General features: G+C 38.2%; 1 protein-coding gene across 13 annotated transcripts in view; it reads right to left on the minus strand.

Annotated features, from left to right (window-relative positions):
* RALYL (RALY RNA binding protein like) overlaps positions 1 to 24,995 on the minus strand; it is an 800,360-nt gene that overhangs the window by 579,892 nt on the left and 195,473 nt on the right. For 5 of the 13 annotated variants that reach the window (XM_023740281.1, XM_023740286.1, XM_004385987.2 and 2 more), the window contains one exon: positions 4,860 to 4,863. The exons of the other annotated variants lie outside the window; for them this stretch is intronic. The gene's annotated coding sequence lies outside the window, so the exon portion shown is untranslated. The remainder of the gene's footprint in view (positions 1 to 4,859; positions 4,864 to 24,995) is intronic. 13 annotated transcript variants of the gene reach the window in all.

Below are 24,995 nucleotides of genomic sequence, written 5' to 3' on the forward strand. Positions count from 1 at the left end.
GGCCTTTGTCAAATATCAGCTGCTCATAGGTGGATGAATTTACGTCTGGATTCTGAACTCTGTTCCACTGGTCTATGCATCTGCTGTTGTACCAGTACCAGGCTGTTTTCACTACCATGGCGGTGTAACAGGTACTAAAATCAGGTAGTGTGAGGCCTCCCACTTTGTTCTTCTTCTGCAGTAGTGCGTTATTTATCCGGGGCCTCTTCCCTTTCCATATGAAGTTGGTGATTTGTTTCTCCATCTCATTAAAAAATGTCATTGGAATTTGGATCAGGACTGCATTGTATCTGTAGATCGCTTTGGGTAGAATGACATTTTCACAATGTTGAGTCTTCCTGTCCATGTGCAAGCTATGTTTTTCCACTTATGCAGGTCTCCTTTGGTTTCTTGCAGTAGTGTCTTGTAGTTTTCTTTGTATAGATCTTTTACGTCTCTGGTTAGATTTATTCCTAAATATTTTATCTTTTTGGGGGCTATTGTAAATGGTATGGATTTGGTAATTTCCTCTTTGAAGTTCTCTGTTGGTAGAGAGGAATCCAACTAATTTTTGTATGTTTATCTCGTATCCTGATATATTGCTGAAATCTTCTATTAGTTCCAGTAGTTTTCTTGTGAATTATTTGGGGTTTTCTGTGTATAAGATCATATCGTCTGCAAATACAGATACTTTTACTTCTTCCTTACCAATCAGGATGCCCTTTATTTCTTTTTCTAGCCTAACTGCACCAGCTAGGACCTCCAGCACAATGTTGAATAAGAGTGGTGATAAAGGGCATTCTTGTCTGCTTCTGGTTCTCAAGGGGAATGCTTTTAGACTGTCTCCATTTAGGATATGTTGGCTATTGGCTTTGTATAAATGCTCTTAATTATGTTGAGGAATTTCCCTTCTATTCCTATTTTGCTGAGAGTTTTTATCATGAATAGGTGTTGGATTTGGTCAAATGCCTTTTCTGCATCAATTGATAAAATCATGTGGTTCTTGTCTTTTGTTTTATTTATGTGATGGATTACATTAATTGTTTTTCTAATGTTGAACCATCCCTGCATACCTGGTATGAATCCCACTTGGTCATGGTGAATTTTTTTTTTTTTTTTTTTAAGTTCTTGAATTCTATAGGCTAGAATTTTGTTGAGGATTTTTGCATCTATGTTCATGAGGGATATTGGTCTGTAATTTTCTTTTTCATGGTGTCTTTACCTGGTTTTGGTATCAGGATTATGCTGGCTTCATAGAATGAGTTTGCTTCATAGAATGAGTTTGGGAGTATTCCATCCTTTTCTATGCTCTGAAATACCTTCAGTAGTAGTGGTGTTAACTCTTTTCTGAAAGTTTGGTAGAATTCTCCAGTGAAGTCGTCAAGGCCAGGGCTTTTTTTTGTTGTTGGGAGTTTTTTAATTACCTTTTTTCAATCTCTTCTTTTGTTATAGGTTTATTCAGTTGTTCTACCTCTGTGTTAGTTTAGGTAGGTAGTGTGTTTCTAGAAATTTGTGCATTTCCTCTAAGTTTTCAAATTTGTTGGAGTACAATTTTTCATAGTATTCTGTTATGATTCTTTTAATTTCAGTTGGGTCTGTTGTGACATCACACATCTCATTTCTTATTTGGGTTATCTGCTTGCTCTCCTGTTTTTCTGTTGTCAGGTTGGCCAATGGTTTATCAATTTTGTTGATCTTTTCAAAGAACCACCTTTTGGTTTTGTTAACTCTTTCAACTGTTTTTCTATTATCTATTTCATTTAATTATGCTCTAATTTTTATTATTTCCTTTCTTCTGAGCCCAAGAGCTTCTTTTGCTGCTCTCCTTATACTTGTTCGAGTTGTAGGGTTAATGTTTTGATTTTGGCCCTTTCTTCTTTTTGGATGTGTGCATTTATTGCTATTAATTGACCTCTGAGCACTGCTTTTGCTGTGTCCCAAAGATTCTGGTAGGATATGTTTTCATTCTCATTTGATTCTGCGAATTTATTTATTCAGTCCTTAATTTCTTCTATAATCCAATAGTTTTTAAGTAAGGTGTTGTTCAGTTTCCATGTGTTTGATTTTTTTTTTTTCCCCTTGCTTTTCCTGTTATTGATTTCTACTTTTGTGGCTTTATGGTCAGAAAAACATGCTTTGTAATATTTCCATGTTTTGGATTCTGTTAAGGCTTGCTTTGTAGCCTAATATGTAGTCTGCTCTGGAGAAGGTTCCATGTGCATTGGAAAAGAAAGTATACTTAGCTGCTGTTGGGTGGAATGTTCTGTATATGTCTATGAGATCAAGTTGGTTGACTGCGGCATTTAGATCTTCTGTGTCTTTGCTGAGCTTCTTTCTGGATATTCTGTCCTTCAGTGAAAGTGGTGTGTTGAAGCTTCCTACTACTATTATGGAGCTATCTCTCTCTCTTTTCAATGCTCTTAGAGTTTATGTGTTTTGGAGCCCTGTCGTTGTGCATAAATATTTATTATGGTTATGCCCCCCTGGTGTATTGACCCTTAATCACTATATAGTGTCCTTCTTTATCCTTTCTGGTGGATTTTGCTTTAAAGTCTATTTTGTCAGAGATTAATATTGCCACTCCTGCTCTTTTTTGAGTGTTATTTGCTAGATATATTTTTTCCTATCCTTTGAGCTCTAGTTTGTGTCTTTAAGTCTAAGGTGTGTCTCTTGTAGGCAGCATACAGACAGATCGTGTTTTTTTAATCCAATCTGCCACTCTCTGTCTCTTTATTGGTGCATTCAGTCAATTTATATTCAGCATAATTATTGGTTAAGTATGAGTTTAGTGCTGTCATTTTGATGTCTTTTTTTGTGTGTGTTGTTGACAGAAACTTCTTTATTCCACTTAATTTTCTGTGCTGAGTTGTTTTTTTTAGGTACTTTCTTTTCCTCTTTTTCCTTATTGTTGATTTTGTATTCGCTGAGTCTTTATGTTTTTCTTGTTTTTTATTTTGATGTGTAGGATTGTTAATTTCCTTTGTGGTTACCTTAATATTCGTCCCTATAGTTCTAAGTTTAAACTAATCTTTTATTTCTTTGTATCTCCTTGACTTCCTCTCCATAGAAAAGACCTATGACTACATTTTTCATCCCTCTTTTTTGTTTTAATGTCATCATCTTTTACATGTTGACATCTCTGTTTCCCTATTTTCATAGTTTTAGCTTTGATTTATTTTTGTGTCTTCCCTATATGGGTTGATATCTGATTGCTCTGTGCTGTATTCTAGTCTTGGGTTGTTATCTGACATTACTGATTTTCTAACTGGAGGACTCATTTTAGTATTTCTTGTAATTTTGGTTTGGTTTTTAAAAAGTCTCTAAACTTTTGTTCATCTGAAAATGCTAATTTCACCATCATATTTGAGAGACAGTTTTGCTGGATATATAATTCTTGGCTGGCAATTTTTTTCCTTCAAGTCTTTATGTATGTCATCCCACTGCCTTCTTGCCTGCATGGTTTCTGCTAAGTAGTCAGAGCTTAGTCGTCTTGACTCTCCTTTGTAGATGACTTTTCGTTTATCCCTAGCCACTCTTAAAATTCTCTCTTTATCTTTGGTTTTGGCAGGTTTGATTATAAAATATGGTGATGACTTTCTCTTGAGATCTACCTTGTGTGGAGTCTGATGAGCTTCTTGGATAGATATCTTCTCATATTTCATGATATCAGGGAAGTTTTCTGCCAACAAATCTTCAACAGTTCTCTCTGTATTCTCTGATCCCCCCCCCCATTCTGGTACTCCAATCACTTGTAGGTTATTCCTCTTGATAGAGCCCCACATAATTCTTAGGGATTTTTTTTTTTAATTTTTTAATCTGATTTTTCCTCAAGTAAGTTGGTGTCAAGTGTTTTATGTTCAATTCCACTAATTCTGACTTCCACTGCCTCAATTCTGCTCCTATGCCTTTGTATTGAGTAATCTAATTCTGAAATTTTATTGTTAATCTTTTGGATGTCTGTTTGCTGTCTCTCTATGGATTCTTGCAACCTGTTAAATTTGTCATTATGCTCTTGAATAACCTTCTTAAGTTCTTCCATTGCTTTGTCTGTGTGTTCCTTGGCTTGTTCTGTGTTTTGTCTGATCTCCTTCAAGATTTCTTGAATTCTTTTGAATTCTACCTCCAGTAATTCCAAGAAGTTCTCTTCTTCAGGCAAGTTTTTTAATTCTTTGTTTGGGTGGCTTGCTGAAGCCATCATCATCTGCCTCTTTATGTGATTTGATATTGACTGTTGTCTCTGAGCCATCAATAAGTTATTATATTTATTTATTTTATGTTTGCTTACTGTGTCGTAGCTTCTTGTTTTTTTTTTTTTTCGATATGCCCAAATAGGCTGGTCATGTGAGCTAGTTTGATTATTGGCATCTTTGAAGCTCTCACATCCTGTCTCCAGGTGGCTAGAGCTGTTACTATGTATGTGAGCCCAAGAGTCCATTTACTTTTCTCATGTGGATTCATCTCAGGTGTCCAGGTCGTTGGTCACTGAGTGTATGGTGCAGGCTCTCACCTACCGCCATAGACAGGCAGGGGTGATTGGAGTAGGCACAGGTATCTGGCTGCAGTAGCGAGTCATGTGCTGATCAAGGCCGGGAGCTTGTCTGTGTCTGTGTTCCCTAGAGTGCATAGGTGTGTGGGTTTTGCAGCCAGACCATGAGCATCCAATGCTGTTGGCTGTAAGGACTGGGACTCACCGCTTATTCTGGGACCCCTGTCGCAGGTGGCTTGGTGGAGTGGCTGGAGTCACCAGTCCTCAGGCCTCTGATGTGGGCAGGTGAGGATGCTGCTTAATGGGCAGGGTGGTGTCAAATGTCATGAATCTGCCACTCTACTTTATAGCAGATACAGATGAAAATAGGCTTAAGGTATATAACTTGGTATACTATGCTAATGAGGGCCTATGCTGTTGAAATGGGCCCACAAAGGTCTATGTAGGGGTGAAAGGCATTCAAAATCCATGGATCCCTTATGCTTGTGCCTAGGCAAAGGGGCTGTGCCTGCCTTGAGTTCCCTGCTTAGGGGAGCTGGCCAATTATTTTTTCCTGTTTGTTAATTGGTTTCCTCTCCAAACGGCTCAGGGCTCGCAACAGGTCCTACTTCCAGCCCAGGGAGCTCAGCAATCTCTGAAGTCAGACCCAGAACCCAGAGCAGAATGGGGAGGGAGCAGGTAAAATGGGAGAGAGGTATTTTCCAAAAGAATGGTTTTTTTTTTTTTTTTGATCCATACCATAGGTTAGACACTTGTACTTATGCTTCACCAGCTGAGCACCACTTCTTGCTGCTTCTGGAGGTTTGAGCTGACTCTCTGCTGCTCAGTCTCTCCCAATGTGGAAAACATGTCCCGAGCACCAGTGCTTGCGTCACCGCTTGCGTCAACTGATCCAGCCTGCAGGGTGCCGGTTCTCGCCAGGTCAGGTCTGGCAACTCCTTGCTGCTTCTGAACCGTCTCGCCTTCCCCTGGCTGCTCAGTCCGATTCAACTTTGTCTTTGATGTTCAGGGCTCCTAGATTGTCATATATAATTAATTCACTTGTTTTTTGGGTCTTTATTGTAAGGGGGACCACAGCAAGTGTCTGACTACTCCACCATCTTGGCCCTTCCCCTGAAAGTCTCTAATCTTTATGCTTTGAAACTGTGCCACCAAAATGATGTTCTTTTTTCCATCTTTTATATTAATTGATTGAATGCTTAAATCATTTTCTTTGGGAAGAAAAGGATTCGTTACAATTTTTTTTTTTTTTTTAGTGATTTGCTATAGGTTAATGTATTGTAAAAGGAGAACACTTTCCTATAACTACTTGAACTAAAGCATTTTGTGAGAGATCAGTATTATCTATTCACTAACATCATTTGTTTTCCTTGTTCTTTTAGGCTATATGATTCAGCTGGATCATTTGCAATGTTAAAAGGTTCAAAATAAATATACTTCTGATTTTAAAAAAGTGTAAACTAACATGTTTTAGTGAGAAGTAAAACCAGTGATGATAGAGTAAAGAAATCCTCTTGGTAAAGTTTCCACTACTTCCTCCCACCCCTCACTCAAATTTCCTTCATCTGTCCTTTAAATCCAGATCAGAAGATCTGTAGGGAGCAAAAGAACTGACTGAAAGGAGTACCCACAGAGAGGAGAAACAATCTGCAGAATCCAGACCTCCAATGTGAAACATTTATTGACAGGAAGTTGGCACACAGTCTCCTACAGAGGTTGTTCTCAGACAATTTCTTATCCTTTGACTTCCATCATTTAATTTATCTAAAGAAAATTTATCTAAAGTTTTGTCCACCACAACTGTAAAGTTCGATGCCAGCTCTCCAATCAAAATTTTATTGGATTCCAAGGTGACAGTATGAATAATAATTTTTTTAAAAAATCATTTGCTGTTGAGTCGATTCCAGCTCATGGTGATTCCATGTGTTGCAAAACAGAATGGCACTCTATAGGGTTTTCATGGCTGTGACCTTTCATAAGTAGATCACCAGGCCTTTCTTCCAAGGCACTTCTGGGTGGGTTCAAACCACCAACCTTTCCATTGGTAGATGAGTACTTAACCATTAGCATCACCTAAGAGAGTGCCATAGTGTGAATGTTGTTGTTAGGTGTTGCTGAGTTAGTTCTGACTCATAATGACCCTATGTACAACAGAAGGAAATTCTTCCCAGTCCTTCACCATCCTCACAATCATTGCTATGTTTGAGCCCATTGTTGCAGCCACTGTGTCAGTCCATCTCATTGCGGGACTTCCTTTTTTTCATTGACCCTCTACCAAGCATGAGGTCCTTCTCCAGGGACTGGTCCCTCCTGATACAATGTCCAAAGTATATGAGACGAATTCTCGCCATACTCACTTCTAAGGAGCATTCTGGTTGTACTTCTTCCAAGACAGATCTGTTCATTCTTTTAGCAGTCCATGATATACTCAATACTCTTCGCCAACACCACAATTCAAATGCGTCAATTCTTTGGTCTTCCTTATTCATTATCCAGCTTTTGCATGCATATGAGGTGATTGAAAATACCATGGCTTGGGTCCTCAAAAACACACTTTAGTCCTCAAACCGTGAATACTGCTTCCTAAATATCCACTGCTGCTCTCCATCACTCGGAATCACAATCCCTCCTTTGCAGCAAGTGGATCAGTGAGTCGTTCTGGACAACAGGTTGTGCATACAAGCGTCATATGTCATGTGTCACTTACAGCACAAACATTTAAGTGCTTGATTCCTCAGTTCTCTCTTCCTCTCTAGAGTGACCAGTGGGGCCCTGTGACCCAGATGGTGAGGGTAAAGGATGATCAAAACTCTGTCCACCTGGCCCGAGTGACCGTGAGAAGCGGAGCCTTCTGCAAACTGACTTAGGTATTCTGAAGACAAGAACTAAACCTTCGTTGTATTAGCAAAGGAGATTTCAGAGTTTACTTATTATCATAGGAATACCTATAATTAAACAGATTTGCCATATAGCGATGAAAAGAATTAACAGGGCACCTGGGTTACTCTGCAGGAGTCTAAGACAAATGGAAGTACTAGAAAATCAAAATGAATATTTGGAGCTGAACAAAGAGAGACTCCCACTCCTGAATGGGGCTGCTGTGATTGAAAATAACTGAATTCCAGCTAAAACTACTGTGGGTAAACAGACGTTTATTGATTTGATAAATCCAAAGGAATCACAAAACTGTTGGAAAGTGGAGATGCTTTAATGGGATGCTCAGGAGCAAGAATCAGAGACTGCAGTGGTGACAGGACACCCCTCGCCTCACTCCTGCATCTCCTATCTGCTGCCTTCATTCTCTCTCCCTACAGCCAGGCTATCTCCACAAGCCAAGAAATATGGCCCTTGATGCCTCTCAAACCTCTGCCACCAGAGACAAATGGACTGATGCACTCAAGTCTTTGAGCACTAATTCAGAAATCCTAAGGAAGAATCTGGTTGTACTAGCTGGAGTCAAATGCCCCCCGGTGGGTCAACCAACTCTGTCTAGGAGAGGGTGGTCTGTAGATGCTTATTACGCTTTGGTGCAAAACATATGGTTGGAGCAGAAGCAAGCCCAAAAGAAGTTCTCAAAAAGGAGGGTTTCTAGTCAGGCAAAATATTCATTTGCAGTTTCAAAATCCCTAATCCACATTGCTAAAATCCAAAAGCTCTAACAGAAGGCTGGATTTCCAATTCATTTGATGGCAAAACATGACCAGACCTCAAATTATTTGGCAAACTCCATATGAACTTGATGAGAGGCTATCGTGCTTTTTATTTATTTGTAAATATTAAATACATTTCAATGCAAAATTATGAATTTGAATATGGGATTCTGCCCAAATGCTGCTGGGGTTATCATATAAAGCATAGTACATGAATTACTTTTCTAATTATGAATTCTGAAACATGTCTCAAAGGGTTTTAGATAAAGGATTGTGTAACAGAATTACAATATTATGCAAATAAGTATCCATTAAGTTAAATTATATGTACCATAATTTAAGAATACACATGTAATACATAGATCTATCTATCTCTCTCTTTATAAGAGGGACACTAAGCACAGATCCACATCTCCAAATAGAAACATGGATGTGTTTGTTTTCTCTACATTTGACTGACTTCCCTTTTTAGGCTATAAATTCTAACAGGAGAGCTAAATACACCAGAAATCATCAATGCAATGTAACTTTTGCCTACAGTGCGAGCTGGAGACTCACTGAAGTGGGACGACGGAATCACGTAGTTCTAGAGATGAGAGTGATCTTAGAAATCATTCCAGACAGTCCCTCATTGCCACATCAAAACAATGAAAAAGGGAGGAGAAAGTTTCTTTCCTAAGCTCAAAGAGTCAGTGACAGGAAGGATCTAGAATCTTTTTTGTAAACTTTCCATCAATGACACACAGCTTTTTAAAATTTTAGTCCTCTGTGAACCTGAGTTCTTTTAATATTAGTTATTTGCTTAGGTCCCTTGCCTATAATAATGAGATACAGCAAAAGGACAGGGGAAATAATAGTAATACTGAAGTGTTCTGGGTTGACACGTGGTAAAAGAGTGTCATGCTTTATCAGAAGAAACATACGAGAGTCTGTTGTGTCTTATAAAACAATTTGCTAGAATCAAGAGATTCTGGAAAATACTTTGAGTATTTCTATGCTTATCCAAACCTTTGGACCTTCTGAGTCATCTGAAAGTATTATGTTTTTCAAACAGACGTAAGCCATATAAAAGACGTGAAAAATTATGAAACAACATGTAATGTATTATGAGAAAATGAGATATATTTCCCTCAGATAGCTATGTAGGTGGCCTTGTTTTCAAGAGAATTTCTATATAGTGGTTTCCCTAAAACTCTACAGTATAGTTTACCCCATTTTCTGCGGTAAATAACGTGAAGGATTATCTATTTCTTACTCTTTCCCAATTTTCTCTCATCTTGTTATGCACTCTTGTGAAAATATGTTTTATTAGGAATATTCAGTTGATACTATGGCGATCATGAATGTAGTAAACAGCTCATATCACAGAGGTGCAAACCTGAACAACCCGCAGGTTAAACCTGGCCAGACACTGTGTAAGCATGCTCCTCTACCTCTGATATCCTTAGTTATCAAACATATGAATATTTTCCCCTTACATTATTTTTCATCCCTACTGGTTCAGATTCTCACTAATTTTTCATTTGTTTGTTTTTTCAGAGTATTGCATTATTCTAACTGATCTTAAAAGTCATGCTTTTTTCAGCTACACATTACCCATTCTTCGGTTTTTATCTTGCAGGTTTAAAACGTGATATCCCGAGAAGCTGAATGATCTGTCCTCTTAGGTCACACAGCTTGTTAACGGCTCTAGTGCTCGATAGTCATTTTGATACATATATATTTCCTTCCTATGTTTGGGGGGCTCTGCCTTCCCACACATTTTGGTTAGGCAGGGACCCATTGCCACAGCAGAAACTGAAAATTCAAATTAATCGCTCTCTTTGGCATCAAAGCATGTGACCTTAGCTCTCCAGCGGAATGATATCATCTGGGACTGTGAATTTGGAGCAAGTGATCCAAAGGGTTAGGGCAGTGTAGAAACCATGACAGCAGCCACAGGAGGAGCAATCGCATGTGGGGTCCAGGACAGCAGCAGGAACATCCTCACCACGCTTCCAAACGCATGATTTTGCCAACTAGATGTCTTTGGTTCTTAACCATTTGAGTCAGTGGTTTCTACCAGTTTTCCAGCCTCCTCTTCGATTCTATGAGTTAACAATTTCCTTCCAAAAAATTCCTTTTCTGCTTAAAATTATAGTTGCTTCCTATGTTTGCAAGCAAGAACACTGACACAATGTCAGTGCTCAGCACACAGGCCAACGACTCTCAAGCTTTGTATGTTCCTCACTCTTTTAACAAAATACGTCCACTTTAATTTTCTAGAATCTGTCAGTGGTAGGTTTCACTACCAGTCATTTCTTTTAATTGTTCGACTTTTTATCCTTTTACTTACAGTATCAATTGGGTTATAATTACTAGCATCTTTTTTCTTTTACATAGTTTATAGACTGTAGGCAATATATTGACTATTGTGGCCAAGATTAGTTTTGCAACAGTGTAAATTTGTTCCATTCTACAGATCAGGATTGATTTATAAGTCATTAACAGAATTTGAAAAGGGAAACAAAATTAGTGTCTAGTTAGAAATAAGAAAGACATTGGATGAATATAGGAGTGAAATATTTTTTATCTTCAGTATGTAAAAAAAGACTGGTGGAACCTTATATAAGATATAAAATATATATGTCTGTCTCAGAACTACCAAGCAGCTGTGTTATTTAATTATTTTACATGAAAGGAAGACCAAGTAAATGTGTAGGACAGAGTAGACCTGCCCCATAGGGTTTCTAAGGCTGTAAATCTTTACGGGAAGCAGATACATCTTTCTACTGCAGAGTGGCTGATGGGTTCAAACCACTGACCTTTCTGTTAGCGATCAAGTACTTAAACCACTGTGCCACCAGGGCTCCTCAATTAAAGGCTAAGAATCGTTTTTAAAAAAAGGTTGGCAACAGAAAGAAACAATCTTTGATGGTTACTAGGGACAGGAGGAGCAGAGGTAAAAACACTAACTAGACAATAGGTAAGTGGTGACTTTGGTGAAGGGTAAGACAGTACACAATACTGGGGAAGCCAGCACAACTTGTCCAAGGAAAGATCATGGAAGCTCCATAGACACATCCAAACTCCCTGAGGGACAGAATTACTGGGCTGAGGGCTGGGGATCATGGTCTCGAGGGACATGTAGCTCATCTGGCATAACATAGTTTATGAAGAAAATGTTCTACATCTTACTTTGGTGAGTAGTGTCTGGGGTCTTAAAAAGCTTGTAAGTGGCCATCTAAGATACTCCACTAGTCCCACCCGCTCTGGAGCAAGGGAGAATGAAGAAAACAAAAGACACAAGGTGAACATTAGTGCAAAAGACTAATGGACCACAACTACCACAGCCTCCACTAGACTGAGTCCAGCATAACTAGATGGTGCCCGGCTACCACCACCGACTGCTCTGACAAGGATCACAATAGAGAGTCCCGGACAGAGCTGGAGAAAAATATACAATGAAATTCTAACTCACAAAAAAAGACCAGATTTACTGGTCTAACAGAGACTGTAGAAACCCCAAGAGTATGGCCCTAGGACACGCTCTTAACTCAGTAATGAAGTCACTCCTGAGGTTCACCCTTCAGCCAAAGATTGGATAGGCCCATAAAACAAAACGGGGCACACCAGCTCAGGGGCAAGGACAAGAAGGCAGGAAGGGACAGGAAAGCTGGTAAGAGGAAACCCAAAGTGGAGAAGGGGAGAGTGTTGACATGTTGTTGTGGTGGCAACCAATGTCACAAAACAGTGTGTTATTAATTGTTTAATGAGAAACTAATTTGCTCCGTGAACTATCATCTAAAGTACAATAAAAATTAAATAAATAAAATAAAAGCAAAAAAAAAAGTGTGACAGTCCAATTCCATCCAGAAGTCCCTCAGAATAAATGCCTGGCCATCTACTAAAAGAAATCAACCACTGAAAACCCTATGGAGCTCAGTTCTACTCTGACACACATGGGATTGTCATGAGCCAACACTGGCTTCACTGCAACTGGTTTTGTGGTTGTTGCTGTTTTAGGAATCACTGCTTTATCTGATTTACACATTCATTCGTTTATTCAATAACATTTCCAAAGTAGCGAACCTGCCACTCCTGCTTTGTTACTTACAAGAGTTTAACAGTGCCTGTCACTCCCACACTCCGCCAGGAGGTTTGTGCACAAGAAGACATATGAGGGACGCTTAGAAACTAAAACAATATTTCCAAATGATTTGCAAGCTACAAATAAATTTTCTTTTTAAACTTCTGCATCATATATATGGAGATTTTTCTGAATCACATATTGTTTCTCTTAAAATGTGTACAATTAATTTTCTGACGTAAGATTTCAGAAGCAACTGAAAAGCTTAATCTGAACAATTAAAAAAAGATTATGAACTAATAAATAGAATATACTTTCCTAATAAGGATTATTTGTAAAATTTAAAAACTGCAACGCAATGTTTCATAAGTTAGCTGCATGCTGCATAATTTATTATCATGATATACAAAATTTTCATTCACATAAATAACTAATGAAGTATCATTTCTCTTTTAGTAACTTAAGTTAATCACATTAGTAGATACCTTTTATTTCCAAAACCAAATCAAAATTGTACATGTTATGTCTAATACTTTATTACTTAGGGGGAAGGAATAAGCCAAGGACATATAATAATACTTCTCTTGTTCCCTAACTTGTATCAGTAAGTTTCAGCAAATGACTTTTTAAATAGGTCATATGTTACATCAATAAAACATTAAAATTATTTTATTTCAGTTTTGGGAAGAGGGCTATTTTCAAAGCTGGTATATACCTCTATTGCTTGCGAATGCCGTTTTCTGGTTACAGTGTAATCCAACAACAATGATTCCTTAACATAAATTATGTTGAGAGAATCTTACATTCCTAATAAGTAAATTTTATACATGAAAATGGCAACCGCCACCATTTTAACAAAAGTGATGTTAGGTGGTGCACAGGGATCCCCAACTGTAACTACTGGGGGGGTGGCCCAGGTGGTGAAGGCAGATGCATCTTTTTTGGCCAATGGATTTTCTTTCTCTCTTTTTCTCTCCTGAATTTGAATGGCTTTAGGTTTAGAGTCCCTGTGTGATGTAAATAGATAAGCCCTGGCTGCTAACCAAAAAGATGGTGGCTCAGGTCAACGAAGAGGTGCCTTGGAAGAAAGGTATAGCCATCTAGTTTTTAAAATCAGCCATTGAAAACCATATGGAGCACATTTTTACTCTGACACACTTGGGGTCTCCAAGGGTCTGAGTCAACTTGACAGCCACTGGCATACAAACTCCAGTTCTAGCCCACAATTTCTTTGGTCTCACATTTGTGTTGTATGGCTGGTCCTTGAAGACACTTCAGTTTGAGAAGTTACTGCATAATAAGAATATATGTAAGAGGAATATGTAGGGGAGTATGTCAGAGGAGTATGTAGGGGAGTATATGTAAGAAGAGTATGTAGGGGAATATATGCGAGAGGAGTATGTAGGGGAATATATGTCAGGGGAGTATATGTGAGAGGAATATATAGAGGAGTATATGTCAGAGGAGTATGCAGGGGAGTATATCTAACAGGACTATGTAGGGGAATATATGTCAGAGAAGTATGTAGGGGAGTATATCTAACAGGAGTTTGTAGGGGAATATATGTAAAAGGAGTATGTAGGGGAGTATATGTGAGAGGTGTATGTAGGGGAGTATATGTTAAGAGGAGTATGCTGGGGAGTATATGTAAGATGAATATGTAGGGAAATATATGTAAAAGGAGTATGTAGGGGAGTATATGTGAGAGGAGTATGTAGGGGAGTATATGTGAGAGGAGTATGTAGAGGAATATATGTAAGAGGTTTATGTAGGGGAGTATATGTAAGAGGAGAATTCCAGAGAGTATACGTAAGAGTACATAGGGGAGTATATGTCAGAGGAGTATGCAGGGTAGTATAGGTAAGAGGAGTATGTAGGGGGGTATATGTAAGAGGAGTATGTAGGGGAATATGCGTATATGTGAGAGGAGTATGTACGGGAGTATATTTAAGAGGAGTTTATAGGGGAGTATATGTGAGACTAGTATGACAGGGAGTATGTATAAAAAGAATATGCAGGGGAATATATGTGAGAGGAGTTGTAGGGGAATGTATGTAAAAGGAGTATGTAGGGGAGTATATGTAAGAAGAGTATGTGGGGGTGTATATGTGAGAGGAGTATGTAGGGGAGTACATGTGAGAGAAGTATGTAGGGGAATACATGTAAGAGGAGCGTGTAGGGGAATACACACAGGGGTATAAAAGTTATATAAGACTTTCCTCCTGTCTTAAGAAGCCAATAATCCGTTAGTAAAAAGAAAGGAACAAGAACTGCTCTAGAATGTAAAACAGTGATTCCCAACTTTATTCCTCACAGATACACATGCAGGAAGGAGCACATTTCCATCAGTACTGCTGACTCGCCATGCAGTGATTCTTCAGCAGCATCAGCAGCAGAGTGAGTTTTCTTCCTCTAAATGAACCGTAATCACAGTCTCAGGACGTTGGAAGATAAAGAAACAGAAGCAGAGGTGAGCAATTAGAAAATGCTCCCCAAGTGATTCTGGGATGCTTCTCTTTATGCTCCTGTCGCTCCTCTTCCCAGCCCCTCCTCACACCTCCTCTTGAGAATCACCAGTGCAGGAAAGGCTGAAATGGAATCACAGGGCACACAGCCAGTCGATAACGATATCCACTCTCCTCTCTCTTCACAAGGGTGGTTTTGCGAGGTGTTACCCTAGCTAAGCAGAAAAGGTTAAGGCTGGCCATAGAGAACTCTGCACTATATTTGAAAGGTAGAGATAAAGCATCATCCATAACCATCACCTGTACCACTATGTGTCTGTCAGTTTGTCATTCTGTGGGGGCTTGTGTGTTGCTGTGACACTGGAAGCTATGCCACTGGTACTCAAATACCAGCAGTATCACCCATGGCAAATAGGTTTCTGCTGACCTTCAAGACTAAGACAGACTAGGAAGAAGGACCTACAGTCTACTTCTGAAAAGAATTAGCTAGTGAAAACCTTATGAATAGCTGATTTTAAGATTTTTACCAGCTTCTGCAGTCTGAAATTGATCAAACATGCAATCAGGATGCATTGATAATTACTAGTGATTGGAATGCGAAAGTTTGAAACAACGAAGAAGAATCGGTAGTTGGAAAATATGGCCTTGGTGACAAATTATGACAGGAATCAAACCGACTGCATCTGTGGAAAGAGACGATGGAAAAGCTCAATATCATCAGTGAGAACAAGGCCAGGGACCGACTTCGGAACAGACCATCATTTTCTCATATCCAAGTTCAAGTTGAAACTGAAGAAAATTAGAACAAGTCCACAAGAGCTAAAGTGTGACCTTGAGTATATCCCACCTGAATTTAGAGACCATCTCAAGAATAGATTTGACACATTGAACACTAATGACCGAAGACCAGATGAACCGTGGAATGACATCAAGGTCATTATACATGACGAAAGCAAGAAGTCATTAAAAAGACAGGAAAGAAAGAAAAGACAAAATGGATGTCCGAAGAGACTCTGAAACTTGCTCTTGAACGTCAAGTAGCTAAAGCAAAAGGAAGAAACTATGAACTAAAAAAACTGAACGGAAGATTTCAAAGGGCAGCATGAAAAGACAAAGTATTACAGTGACATTTGTAAAGAGCTGGAGATATAAAACCAAAGGGGAAGAACACATTTGGCATTTCTCAAGCTGAAAGAACTGAAGAAAAAATTCAAGCCTCGAGTTTCAACACTGAAGGATTCTATGGGGAAAATATTATACCACTCAGGAAGTATCAAAAGAAGATGGAAGAAATACATAGAGTCATTATACCAAAGATACTGCTTGACACTCAACCATTTCAAGAGGTAGCATAAGATCAGGAACCAATGGTATTGAAGGAAGAAGTCTAAGTTGCACTGAAGGCATTGGTAAAAAACAAGTCTCCAGGAATTGATGGAATATCAATTGAGATGTTTCAGCAAACTGTTGCAACACTGGAAGTGCTCACTCACCTATGCCAAGAAATTTGGAAGACAGCTACCTGGCCTACCGACTGGAAGAGATCCATATTTATGCCTATTCCCAAGAAAGGTGATCCAACTGAATGTGGAAATTATCGAACAATATCATTAATATCACATGCAAGTAAAATTTTGCAGAAGATCATTCAAAAGCGGCTACAGCAGTATATCAACAGGGAATTGCCAGAAATTTGGGCCTGATTCAGAAGAGGACATGGAATCAGGCGTATCATTGCTGATGTCAGATGGATCCTGGCTAAAAGCAGAGAATACCAAAAAGAGGTTTATCTGTGTTTTATTGACTATGCAAAGGTATCCAACTGTGTGGATCGTAAGAAATTATGGATAACATTGCAAAAAATGGGAATGCCAGAACACTTAGTTGAGCTCATGAGGAACCTGTACATAGACCACGAGGCAGCTGTTCCAAAAGAACAAGGGGAGACTTCATGGTTTAAAGTCAGGAAAGGTGTGCGTCAGGGTTGTATCCTTTCACCATACCTATTCAATCTGCCTGCTGAGCAAATAATCCGAGAAGCTGAACTATATGAAGAACAGGGCATCAGGATTGGAAGAAGACTCATTAACAACCTGCGTTGTGCAGATGACACAACCTTGCTTGACGAAAGTGAAGAGGACTTGAAGCACTTACTGATGAAGATCAAAGACCACAGCCTTCCGTATGGATTACACTTCAACGTAAAGAAAACAAAAATCCTCACAACTGGACCAACAAGCAACATCATCATAAACGGAGAAAAGACTGAAGTTGTCAAGGATTTCATTTTACTTGGATCCATAATCAACACTCACGGAAGCACCAGTCAAGAAATCAAAAGATGCATTGCATTGGGCAAATATGCTGCAAAAGACCTATTTAAAGTGTTAAAAAGCAAAGATGGCACCCTGAATACTAAGGTGCATCTGGCCCAAGCCATAGTATTTTCAATCGAATCATATGCATGCGAAAGCTAGACAGTGAGTAAGGAAGACAGAAGAAGAATTGACGCCTTTAAACTGTGGTGTCCAGGAAGAATATTGAATATACCATGGACTGTCAAAAGAACGAACGAATCTGTCTTGGAAGAAGTACAAGCAGAATGCTCCTTAGAAGCAAGAATAGTGAGATTACATCTTACATACTTTGGACACGTTATCAGGAGGGATCAGTCGCTGGAGAAGGATATCATGCTTGGTAAAATAGAGGGTCAGCAGAAAAGAGGAAGACCCTCAACGAGAGGGACTGACACAGTGGCTGCAACAATGGGCTCAAGCATAACAATGATTGTGAGCATGGTGCAGGGCCAGGCAGTGTTTCCTTGTGTAGTACATAGGGTCGCTATGAGTTGGAACCAGCTCGATGGCACCTAACAACATAACCCTGGTTATGTTTGTACAGGGCCCCAGGAACCACTGCATTTCACTCATATTGTCCCTGATCTGATTGCTTACCTAATTGGTGAGAAGGGCAACCAAACCCCAAGTTTATCTAAACTCCCCCTTTTTCCCCATCTATATCCTCCATCAGCGTCTCCATGTCTTGGGTCAGGTCATCTGCAGATCTGAGGTGAAGGGCACCAGCTTCTTCTGCAGATAACTGCCACGTGAGGTTAGATGCAGGGAGTTTGTCCTTGGGGCTTTGAGTTTGTCCTCATGGGTTCCAGTTTGTCCTCATGGGTTCCAGTTTGTCCTCATCTGTTCCAATTTGTCCTCATAGGTCCCAGCTTGTCCTTGATTTACATCTGGTTTACATTCAGCTTCTTCCCAGATTCCTGCTCAGCTGACCTACAATGACTTCATGCCCATCACGGATGCAGAGGCTACAGCTTTCCATAGCCTCCTTGCCAGCTCCCTTCATGATCCTTAATTAGCGTTTTGTGTTTTTCTGATCCTCCAGTCATCCCCTTTCAGATTTTTATTTCCCCAGTGTTTCCTACAACTGTGCAAGGTTTCATCCTATTAATAAATCTCTTCGTCTAAATCACTCATGATGATTCTGCTTTACTACTTATACTTTGATATAATTTATATGTCTATCTATCTATCTACCTATATCTATTATCTATTTATCTATAAGAAATCTTTCAGTATTTCCTCAATTCCTATGGTATTGGTCAAACTTCTGTTACCAGAGATCAAGATATCGCTCTACAGGGAATAATCAAGGATGAGGTAGACACCGAGATTCCTGCAACCATTACGATCTCAACAAGAAGAGCCACCCAATTCAGATGCAGTTCCGTTCCGTACCTCAGTTCAGTCTTGGTGCCTTACTGGTTATAGCAAGGACCATACTGATCCCTTGCTGCTAGTAAGCTGTAGTCTAAGGGCTATTTAACAACGCTAAGGCAATTTAAGAACTAGTAAACTAGTCCCTCGGTGTATTTTCAGTCTCTAGCACTCTCTGGCATTCTGTATATACTCAATAAATATTTACTGAATGAATGTAGGAGTGTCAAAGGTACTTGCCCACCCACTAAAACTTCCAAGTATTCATAGTAGTTACTATTCACGGATTCTGTACTGCGTGCCAGGCACAGTGACGGTCTGATTTTAAATACAACACCCTGGAAAGTATGATTATTTGAATTTAACAGATGAAGAAACAGAGATTAAGCATCTTGATCAAAGTCACACAGCCAGTGGGTGTCAGGACTTGAAAGTAGACTTGTATCTGTTTCCTCTTGCTCTGCCACATCAGGCTGCCTGTCACAAGGACAAGCTCTCTAGTGAAGCCTCACACAAACAGTTTATTCTTCCCCTTCTTTCGTGTTCTCCTTCCAGTGTCAGTTTTCTTATTTGTGTTGGTCCAGTTGGTTTTCTCAAACTTTTTTTTTTAAGAGTTAGAATAGCATCCACCTTTAGCCTGTGGTTCCTGCTACCCCCAAATTTTGTCTGGTGAGCATGACTCAGCCTGACCTGCTTCTGCTTTCCATTTTAAACCTGTTAAGAATTACATCAATGGATAAAAAATTAAAAAAGGAAGCAGCTAGCTTTTCAGAGCAGTTATAGCTGCAGGTTTCCTCTTTGATGTATATGACATTTGACTAGATTTTCCTCAACTCTGATGTAGCCACGCCATACTCCAAAGAAGCAAGCTCAGTTGTTGTCCTAGTTTCTTCTCTGTCCAATTTCTTCCAATGCCTCCCCAGTGAGTGTACTTGGGCCACTTCCCAACTTTTTGGTTCTCTGTGGCTCTGACCTGTGTGCCCGCTGCCTCATCTCCAGCACAGCCAGAGGCTTGAACAAATTCCAGGTGGCTGAACACCAAACCTATGTAACTCCCGCGGAACATTCTCACACAAAGTGTGAAAATAATTTTATCTTTCAGATTAAAGGTACATATCATTATTTTCAAAGGAGCCCTGGTGGTGAAGTGGTTAAGCGCTTGGCTGCTAACCAAAATATTGGTGATTCGAACCCACCAGCCGCTCCATGGGAGAAAGATGTGGCAGTCGGCTTCCATAAAGATTACAGCCTTGGAAATACTATGCAGCAGTTCTACTCTGCCCTATAGGGTTGCTATCAATCAGAATCCACTCGACAGCAATGAGTTGTCATTATGTTGTATGTATTTGCAAATAAAAATCAGTACAATTTTCCTTTGACTCTGTAGCATATAGGAATTCAAGATTTTCCAACAGTAGTGCTAACAGTAGCATCCAAATCATTGCATTGTTACCAGAGGATCAGAGAGGGAATGCTAATGCACCTCAAAACACACAGCTTCTTAAAATGGCAAAGCACTAGCATTCTGTATCTTTCAGGTTCCCCCGGGCCCTCCCCGCCCTCTTTCCTGTATTTGAAAAGTTGTTGAACATAAGGTAGTGTTCTGGCACTGATTAACTGCTAGAAAAAGCAGTCTGGAAACGTGACTCCCTGAAGAACACAGTGAGAATTATCCAATTTTATTGTCCTCTACAGATTCACAGAATTGTTGGTGTGAAAAGACCATGGCAGTGAGTCTAATTCATCCCCACACCCAATGCCTGCAGGCATATCTCATACCTCCCTAGAGAGACTGAAATGAATTCTATTTTTAAAGATTTCCAAAAATCCCACAACCTCACTCAATATATCCTTCCAACGTGCAATTACTCTCCGCACTAGGAAACATTTCTTTATATCTAACTAAAATCTCTGATTGTACAGTATGTTTGTGCCCTCTGCTTTCTCATCTTACATGTAGTAAAGATTAAGAATAGATGCTTGCTATATAGCCTTATTTATTGATCTTTAACTTCATTGGAATGAAAATCTCATTAGAACTTTCTTGACTATTTCAATCTCTCACTAGAATGTTCTTGAATACTTCAATCTCTTTTACAAGCAGTGATTTTTAAGTGGTTACAATCTCATACAAGGCTCAAAACATCAGTTATTAGGTTAATAGAAAATGTTCATGTTTGTTGTCCATCAAAAGTGATTACCTGGAAAGATCTCAGACTATTATTTCTTGATGGGTGACGAGGATCTGGGGTTTCCACATTCTAGCATTAGCTGCAACAAGTAATATCTAAAAAGTGTCAATCTATTTAAATAACACTCTTATGCTCTACAGCAAGAGATGGACAAGCACACAATGTTCAAGTTATACTATTTTTCATTAATTTAAATTTAAGTAGCCACGTGTGGCTAGCAGCTACTGGATTTCACAATGCAGATCTAGTAAGTATTTCTGTGAAACTGTTTAGTAGAGATTTTATTTGGAAATTATTAATTTTTAGAAATGTGGGATTTTTTTTTCCTCTCAGAACATATTTTGTTACTGTAGGAGTTAATTCAGATTCTGAAAGTGTCAATTTATTATACACAAACGAGTTAGGATATGATCTTTATTTTACTCTCAGTTATTATAGTGAAAACAGTATTTTAAAAGTGATTGGACAAACCATATAAATAAATAATTATGAATACTAGTAGTTATTAAAAATGCTATTTTTATTTCAAACTAAAACAAAAGAAACAATTCCTAGAGGTAGTTAAGGACATTAAAGTTTTCAATATTAAATTCATATATAAACATGTATATTATAAGCCGAATGAATGTTTTCTTAATTTTTTAGAATAATCTTATTTTTGAATCCACAAATAAATCATTACTAATCTGGTAGCTGATCCTTCATTTTATTCACTTCACAAGGATATAAGGTTAATTTAACAAACGTGGTTTATACTGATTTAGTAGAAATACACAAAACAATCGCTTTAAATTATAAAACATTTTGTCTGGGTTGGTTTGCCAGTTAAAAAGTATCCCTTAAGATAATGTAAGGATCTTTAACTTATAGTTGAGAGTTGGTATCCTGCCCACCCCTAGACTCTCTATCAAGGAAATGAAACTGCGAGGGCTATATACTGTGAAATAATGGGGATAAAGACTATTTCCTTTCATTCACATTTAATCAGATTAATTAACATGTTTCAATAGTTTATAGATAGACAGCGATATATATTGTTGTTGTGTGCTGTCGAGTAGACTGTGATCTGCTCCCATAAAGATTACAGCCTGGGAAACCCTATGGGGCAGTTCAACTCTGTCATACAGGCTTGCCATGAGTCAAATCGATATAATCGGTATATCTATCTACATAAATCTTTTCAGTATCAGGTTCTATTTCTATTATTTTTATTTTTTTAACCAGCAGTCTAATCCCTAGTCCTTGGTCACCTCATGTTTGAAGTATTTCAACGATTTTCTATCTGTTCCGGGTCCCTCTATTCTGGAACTTCTCCAGTGAGATGCCATAAAAACTACTTCACACATAGCTCTTGTAACATCACTCTCCTACTTACAGCATCTCCAGAAGAGACTTACATTTTATCAGTAGTATCTGCACCATTCAATCAACAACCTCCTCACTCTCTCAACTTTCATATTTCTAAGCATTTTTCAATTCCTCATGAACACAGTTTCACCAGGGCAGCCAAGCCATTCTTCTAACATACCCAGGTCAGGACTGCCTTAATTTATCCATATTATTCTCAGTCTGCAATATCATATTAATCTCTCCATTCCATATTCATCATTTTCTTCAAGCCCCTGGAAAAAGCATGCTCATTATTTTACTAATCTATCGTTCATTAATCTCTTTATTCATCTTCTACTAATCAATCCCACTTTATAATTCACTTATCTGAAACCTCACAGCAACAAGCTATATAACTTCATGTATTCATGGTATACCTTTTTATAATTTTACGGTGCACACGAGTGGACACACACATGTGTTTTCTCGTCTAAAAACTAAAATTCTGGAGGATTCTCCACATACATTTCAACAATAAACTCCTGTTCTCAAATTTTTTTCATTTTTGCTTGATAAATTAATAAAATGATAATTTCTTACCTAAACAGAAATTTTATGGAATATTAAGAAATTTTAAGACCAATGACTTTACTAAAAATTTCAAAATTAAAAACAATTACTAAAATACGACTCACCACATTCAACTCATTTTTCAACATCTATATCTATTTACCTGATATTGTTCAACTTGATTAAATAATTCTAATTTACCTGAAATGTAATTCAAATAGTTGTTAAAAATGCTAACGTGTTCTTCAAAATTATTTCCTTTTCTCTTTAAGGCTGTCCACGTAGGAGAAACAGATTGTAAAAGAAAATTATTCTTACTTCCTTCATGTAGCAGAAGAAAAAAAGTCAAACATTTAAACTTAATGAAATCAACCTCAAATCTACTAATTAAATTTATTTTTTCTCACATTAACCAATCATTTTTAAGAGATTACTTCTAATTTTTAATGGAAAAATAACCATAAGCAAAAGTATAGTAAGTTACACTAGAATGAGCGAAAGGAAATGAAAAACTAAAGTCAGTGTAGTTCAGTACAAGAATGGTAACCTAAAGGAACCAATAAAAAAAAAAAAAAAAAATACTGATAGTATGAGAAATGTTTCTAGCATTCCAAGTATAAATTAGGTATTTCCCTGGAAACATAAATTAAAAAGTTGTTCTTTTTTGTTTTTTGGTTTTTTTTAATTCACTTTGAAATCTCTAGCACACATTTCTCTGGTGCCCAAGGCACTGGGCAAGATTTCCCAAGGAAACTTTAACCTTACAACTAGTGTAATCCTTGACAGAATTAATCAGACTCCTAAGGCTAGAAACAAAAGAAGTCAGTGCAGGTAACCTTTAATTTAACTTTGTAGAGAATGTCTGTAATAGCTATAGGCAGTATGAGGTAATGTATGAGACGCCACTCAAAATCGAGAAATTCAATCTTTCTTAGCTTTCAGTTGATCTTACATTTCCAACTCTAATCTACAGTGTGTCAGTTACACTTTTTTCCTGGATATTTGCTTGTCACGATGATTGGGGACACTACTGGCATTGGGTTGGTGGGTTCCAGGGAGTGTCTTCCTGAAACGTGAAGGACAAAAGTGCATATCAAAGAATTGTTCTCCATTCCACACCACTCTCCAATGTTCCACTAGCAAGGCAACTAACATATTAATCAAGGAAACTTTATGCTTACCAAGAATTGTTCAACGTTTTGGAAAAGGTGATGGCAATACTACTTATTTATTGAGGCACCATTACAGCACGCACGTATCATTCTGGATTATCGTTGCTGCATTTGTGGTGATTCCACATGTTGCTGCAGCCATCAATTACTTAGTTTTAAATTTGGCCCAAACACGGATATATTCTTTTATTTTTCTATTTTATTACAAATAGAGCATTATAGGATTCTCCTCATGAGGCTATGTGTGTAGGTAGAATATATTGCCTATAAATGTCGTATCAGCTTACTAAACGTGCGTTTGGCATCTAATATGGGTGAGAACCACTGTTCTAAGCCAATTGTGATGATCCCTTTCTCTTTAGCCAAACACTCAACATCTTCTGCAGACAGGGGAAGCCATAGCCAAGGAGATCTTTCTAAAAGAAGGTTTCTGAGTTCTTATGGGAAAACATTTGCTTATTACAAAAGGGAAACAAAAACAATTATTGCTTGTTGAAACTTTCCTCTTCCATCCTCCTGCCTGCAATAACAACATAATGTCTATTACAGTCATTTTGGGACAATGAGGCAACAGGCATGAAATACAAGGTCAAAATGCCACTGACTAATGGAACACGTTGGAATTACACTCTCTTCTTGATATATAGGGGAAGGGAGAAGTTTATATAAATTACTGTTATTTGTATTTTATACAGCCTAAATTATTTGTAATTGATGCAAAACTGGATTTGATATCTTATCTCCAAACCACTGTTCCATACCACCATCTACCCCGGTGTTAATGCCAATAACCTCTGAATCATATTTATCACTATCCTCACACCTCCATATCTAATCAGTCTCCAGTTACTGTTGATTTAGACCTCATCTACATTTCTCATTTTCTCCTCCATCTTAAGACAAGTAGTCATCACAAACTATCTGCACTTTCTGCTATAGCCTCCTAATTTGTTTTAAAGTCCCTCAACCAGTACCATATCCTCTACCCAATAAAACATCTTTTTGAAATACAAAAGTGAATATAATCTTCCCAGTAAAAAAGAGCATCCTATTGCTTCAAATTTCCAAATCCTTATCCAAGTATATAACATCAATCCCATGATCTATGAATAAGTAATGCTATTCCATTGCCTGAGAAAACTTTTCTTCCCAGTATCACCTCATCCCCCAACACATGCAATGACTCAGTTTTTATGGATAATTCATACGCATCCTCAGGTGAAATCAGCTTAAAATAGCACTTCTTTGGAAAAGCTTTTCTTAATCCATGTATTAGATGAGAGTCCTCAGTTATTCATTCTCACTGAGCACTCTGATTTTCTTTCAAATTCGTGTGTGTGTGTGTGTGTGTG

Source organism: Trichechus manatus, unplaced genomic scaffold (genome assembly GCF_000243295.1).
Source record: "Trichechus manatus latirostris isolate Lorelei unplaced genomic scaffold, TriManLat1.0 scaffold00152, whole genome shotgun sequence".
NCBI classification, from domain to species: domain Eukaryota; kingdom Metazoa; phylum Chordata; class Mammalia; order Sirenia; family Trichechidae; genus Trichechus; species Trichechus manatus.